Source organism: Bubalus kerabau, chromosome 10, assembly GCF_029407905.1.
Source record: "Bubalus kerabau isolate K-KA32 ecotype Philippines breed swamp buffalo chromosome 10, PCC_UOA_SB_1v2, whole genome shotgun sequence".
NCBI lineage: Eukaryota > Metazoa > Chordata > Mammalia > Artiodactyla > Bovidae > Bubalus > Bubalus kerabau.
This window is the reverse complement of record NC_073633.1, coordinates 73,243,381-73,249,380: the sequence shown is the minus strand read 5'-3', so window position 1 is coordinate 73,249,380 and position 6,000 is coordinate 73,243,381. Positions and strand designations below refer to the sequence as shown.

Here is a 6,000-nt window from a genome sequence, read left to right as displayed (position 1 = left end):
GGGAGAACATGCACTTCAGGGATGTTTGGCAGGTTAGTGATATTATATATGATATTGTTTGTGGGTCCTAACAAGACCCACTCATTCAGGAGCATACTCTCTTGGAGGGCACTGGGAAATCTCTGAAACAATATCTAGTTGGGTTTTTTGGTAATTTTTTGTGTGTATTTCAGCCACCTTCTGTTCTGACACAGCATTTATTGCAATTTGTAATTTTATTATTTTGTGTTTTGACCTCATTCTTTCTATTGTTTTTGCTGTTTATATCCCTCACCAGATTATAAAATCCATGAGAATGCAGAGCAAGGCTGTCTTGCCCACCTGTGTCCCCAGACCCTAGCATGTAATAAGTACTCAATAAGAATACTTTCAATAACATTTTAATTCAATATTTTAATTTTAATTCAATAAAAATTAGATTCTGTTCTTCTTTTGACCCCAGGGGTAAATCCAGCATTCCTGAGCTAGAACCACAGCTGGATGGCTTTCCTGGTATACACACTACAGCATTTACACCCAAAACTACTGAGAAAAGAGCTTGAAACCAGCAAATGCGGGCAATCACCAGACAAGGTTGTGGTGTATATCTGATGAGAGATGACTAAGTCACACAGCTAGGAGCCACTTAGAATGAAGCAATCAACCAGCTCACTCCTGGAGGACAGCAGAGAAGGAGGTGCTTCTCTGGCCCGTCTTCCCCCACCTCCTTGGAACATCAGCAGGACCCTCTGGTCGTGGAGGCAGGCTGCTGGGAGAGCAAGTTTCCAGTAATTGCAATGCTGTTTCTTCAAGAGAGGGAGGGGAAAAAGCATTTCAGTTATAAGCAAAGGAGAGGGAAAATCAATAAGGATGTGTGTAATGAATTTTTGTTTCCTGAAATAGCCTGGCAGGAGCCTTGCCAGGAAGACTTAGGACTAATCAGTGACAAGATGAGAGACACAAATCTAAGAACATTATTCAGCTCTACAGGCTCCCCTGGTGGAAGAACATCAGTGTAAGGAATTACAGAGAGCCCAGGCTTTGTCCAAACAGACAGTCTTTAAGAGAAGTTGGAGGAAGGTAACAATAGTAGCTATTAGGAAGGAAAACTGTGCTTCTCTTGCCACTTAGAATGACAGAAGTGTGATCAAGTTGGACCACCTATAATGGGTTTTTAACCAAGTCAAATAATCACACTTAATCAATATTACACACATTCCACTGGGGGCTATGACATAAAGGTTATGAGCAGATTTCAACTCTGCCATTTACTACTCGTTGACTGTGTAATCTCGGGTAGATTACTTAACATCTCTGAACTTCTGTTGTGTCTTCTATAAAATACAGGGATAATAGCCCCCATGTTGTAAAGCTTTAGGGAGATTAAATGAGACGAAACATCAATCATACAGCTCAATGCCTGCCACAAGGTAAACATGCAGTAAAAGGCAGTTATTACTGTTAACACTGTTAACTAAGCCCACTCTGCTGAGACCCTGTTAAGATCACTGGGTCTTTGCTACACTGTTTGTTCACCCTTTATGGGGCTATTCATCCAATGTTTTCATCCTAGAACACCATGGACCTGGCAGAACCAATAAACACTGGCCCAACAAAACTGTTGAACTCAAAGCTGGAAATTGGGGCAAGGCGTTTCTCACTTTAGTTTTCTCCCCTGTATGTCTTTCATCTCAGGTTATGTGTATATGTTTCACCTGAATTCCCTTACAGGGATTTTAAACATCTAACAACTCACTCACCTATGACAGAACAACTAGCCACATATTGGCACCTCTTAAAAACCATGCTGAAGTATTTTCACTTCTTGCCATTATTATTTGCAACATAGTGAAGTGGTTCTGAACAGTACTGATGTCATTTTGTTAATTCCTGTAACTAAAATTTTTAAATAGACTTTATTTGAGGCACAACATAATAAAACACTCATTCTAATGTACGGTATAGAGAGTTTTGATAAATGTCTACACTCATGTAACTACCAGCTAAATCATAATGTAGAAAATTTCCAAATAGCCTCCCTTGTGGTCTTTCCTCATCAGTCCCTACCTCCACTTTCAACCCCAGACAACTACTGTTACATCTATTGTGGATTAGATTTGTCTTTTCCAGAGTTTTATTTAAGTGGAAACATACCATATGTTGTCATTTATGTCTGGCTTCTTTTGATCAGCCTGTTTTTTATATTCATTCATTTTGTTGCATGTATCTGTGGTACATTCCTTTCTATCATTAGGCAGTATTCCATTGTAAAACACATTTGTAAAAAATTCATTAACCTATTGATGAACATTCTAGGTTGTTTCCAGTTTTCTGGGCTTTTTTACTGTTAGAAATAAAACTGCTATGAATATTCACATACAAGTCTTTTGACATGTTTTCATTTCTTTTAGGTGAGTATCTAGGAGTGATATTACAGAGTCAGATGATACATGTATGTTCAACTTTCTAAGACGTTGCTGAACTGAGCAAAGTGATCGTGCCATGTTACATTCTCACCAGCAGGAAGAGTTCCTGTGGCTCCATACATGCTGCAAAACTTGGAGTTGTAAATACATCTTAAATGAGTTATTCTATTTTACTTGCACCTTCCTAGAGTTTCTTCTTCTCTCCCCATCTCCCTCCAATTTCTAGAACCTCTACCCTTCTATCAGTGTCTCTCGAGAGCACAGTAAGGTTAAAATGTTTTTTTATTAAATTCCAAAATTTGTTTTAAACATATTTATATTTTTAAACTACTCATATGGAAACAATCTAAGTGTTCATCCAGTAATGAATTGAAAAGAGGATGTGAAATATATACGTGTGTGTATATACACGCTGTGATGGTGGCTCAGTGGTAAAGAACCTGCCTGCCAATGAAGGAGACACAGAAGACGCAGGTTCGATCCCTGGGTCGGGAAGATCCCCTGCAGTAGGAAATGGCAACCCACTCCAATATTCTAGCCTGGAAAATTCCATGGAGAGCGGAGTCTGGCAGGCTACGGTGCATAGGGTGGCAAAGAGTCAGACATAACTTACCGACTAAACAGCAGCAACATACATATATATACTTGCAACACAGTCAAAGAAACATATGTATAGGAAATTATTCAGCCATAAGAAAGAAGGAAATCCTGCCATTTGCATTAACATGGAATGGACCTTGAGGGCTTTATGCTAAGTGAGATAAGTCAGACAGAAAAAGACACATACAGTAGGATCTCACTTACATGTGAAATCTGGGAGGGGGTGGGGGGAGCCCAACTCATAAAAAGAAAGGGTGGAATAGTGGTTACCAGGGGCTAGGAGGTGGGGGTATAGGGAAGACATTGGTCAAAGGAGTACAAGCTTGCAGTTAGAAGATGAATAAGTTCTAGAGATCTAAGGCATAGGATAGTGATTATAGTCAACAATTCTGTATTATATATTTCAAAGTTGCTAAGAAATGAGATCCTAAATGTTCTCATCACAAAAAAATGATAATTACGTGATGTGATAGAGATGCTAGCTAATGCTACAGTGGTAATCATACTGCAATATATAAGTGTATCAAATCTACACATTGTACTTAAACTTACACAATGCTGTATGTCAGTTATATCTCAACTAAATAAAATAAAATGCTCAAAAGATGTCAGTAGCTCGTCTACCAGAGACAATTCTTTCACATCAGGATCCCTCTTGTTTATGTCCCTATAACCCACACAAGCACATATACACACTTAAAATCTTCTTGTCTTTGGGCAAATGTAGCTCTGGGATAATTTAATTATAGCAGACAAAGGAAACAAGAAAAAAGCACAGCTTCCTTTAGACACTAAACTATTAGCTTCCAGGACCTTCTTTTCAATAACTACTCGGCAAATGTAATTGTTTGGCTTACCTTCTGCAGTGTCCTTCCCTCTGGGCTTGTTTTCAGTCACTCTTGAGCCCGGTTTGGCCTCCATATCATATGCCAGTCACTAAATTCACAGTAGCCAATCACTGCACCTGTAAACAGATTCGGTGCTTTTCATAAAATGTATATTGACTAGGCTGTGTTTCTTTCAATGCTATCAATTCTTGTCTTAGAAAATAAAATCTCAATGTGTAGCAAATAAAGAACACACACAAGTATTTCATTATGAAGATTTTGACTTAGGAGAATAAAAACCTCACGTACTTTAAATTTCTAAGATTCCAACATAACCATGTTCTTTCTAGGATTAAAAGAATAATAGTAGTAAACAACAAATCTTCATGATGGAAATGCCAAGGTCTTCTTCAAAGATGTGTAAATGATTTCTCAAGGCAAGTAATGAGGTCTATCAGGCTCTGAGGTTCAGATGTTTGGATGGTCAGATTATATTCCTTGAGTACCCTACAGTTATTTTCCAAATCCAAAGTATAGAAAAATGCAAACCTTTTTTTTAACCAAATACTTTCTAGTTTTAAAACCAAGTAATTTAAGGAAGATGTTTATGCCACTATTCCTTTCTACTTAAGTCATTAAATGTGTGTCCCATAAACTCGTCGAGACATTTAAAACCATTTGTAAGGGCTTTTCTGAGCCCCTTTTCTTAGAAACAGAGCATTTTTATTTTAAAAGTAAATTAACTTGAGCATCAGAAGTTTGGAGTTTAGGTGAAAATGCTGAATCCAGGAGGTTGGGTAAGTTATACACTTGGCAATGGCATCCTCTGCCAGCCCCGGCAATCAGTGCCGCTTCCAGCAATAGGAATGCAATGGTCAAACGCTGCAGGAGCAGCACATGGCCAGCCACTGCGACAGACGTGATCAATAATGCTGTCCGCCTCTTCTCAAGGTTTGGAAGGATAGAAGCCCAGGGGCTCCTCAACGCTCCAGTAAATGAACAAAAACAAATGCCTCCACCACAGAAACAAAGCGCTACAAATCCAAGATAAAAATTCTCATAAATGTGAAAGGTTTTTTGCATTCTTATATACTGTTATATTTTTTGCAAACAGTAATACTGTTTCACAACCATATAACTATTTCATAACTATGTGAAGGATGTGATGTGAAAATGAAAGTCACTCAGTCGTGTCTGACTCTTTGTGACCCAGTGGGTAGCCTTTCCCTTCTCCAAGGGATCTTCCCAACCCAGGAATCTAACTGGGGTCTCCTGCATTGCAGGCAGATTCTTTACCAGCTGAGCTATGAGGGAAGCCCTCATAACTATATAGACTATTATATTTTATTAGATAACTGTACATGCTATTATTATACTATATAGTATATACAGTATAAAGGAAATCAACCCTGAATGTTCATTAGAAGACCTGATGCTGAAGTGGAATCTCCTATACTTTTACCATCTGATGCGAAGAGCTGACTCATTGGAAAAGACCCTGATGCTGGGAAAGACTGAGGGCAGGAGGAGAAGGCAGTGATGGAAGAGGAGATGGTTGGCTGGCATCAGCGACACAACGGACATGAGTTGAGCAAACTCCGGGAGCTGGTGAAGGACAGGGAAGCCTGGTGTGCTGCAGTCCATGCAGTCACAAAGAGTCGAACACCACTTAGTGACTGGACAACAAAAACAAATAACTATATAAACTGTCATATAACTATACATGCTGCTACATTTCATAAATGTATATACTGTTTCATAACTACATGTTTCATATGTGTGTATACATACACACACATATGTAAGGAAATACATCAAAATGTTAATAGCAGTTGTCTTTAGGGATTGGCATTATGACTCTCTTTATGTTTCACTTAGTGCTTTTTATTTTTCAACAGTTTACATAACACGTATGTATTGCTTCTATAATTTAAAAAAGTTACTCAAAAATTTAAGGGATAAAAGATGAATATGAGAAACAGAACGTAGCATGACTCAGTTGGGCCAAGGGGTTGGACTTGGCTTGGGGAAGGCCTTGAACTTGAATCCCTGGACACCAAGTTTAGCCTTGGAGCATTCAGCGTCCTACAGGAGGTTCCGTGGGCATCTGTGTGGGAGCCTAAGCTCAACTTGTCTTCTCTTTTATTCCAGGGACTCTGCTGGTGATT

At 38.9% G+C, this 6,000-nt stretch overlaps 1 long non-coding RNA gene across 5 annotated transcripts in view; it reads right to left on the bottom strand.

Annotated features, from left to right (window-relative positions):
* Window positions 1–427: 427 nt before the first annotated feature.
* Window positions 428–6,000, bottom strand: part of LOC129621566 (uncharacterized) — a 160,605-nt gene continuing 155,032 nt past the window's right edge. For all 5 annotated transcript variants that reach the window (XR_008699445.1, XR_008699446.1, XR_008699443.1 and 2 more), the window contains exons 3-4: window positions 3,863–3,969; window positions 428–785 (exon numbers count right to left, since the gene is read on the bottom strand). This is a non-coding gene — a long non-coding RNA (uncharacterized LOC129621566). The remainder of the gene's footprint in view (window positions 786–3,862; window positions 3,970–6,000) is intronic.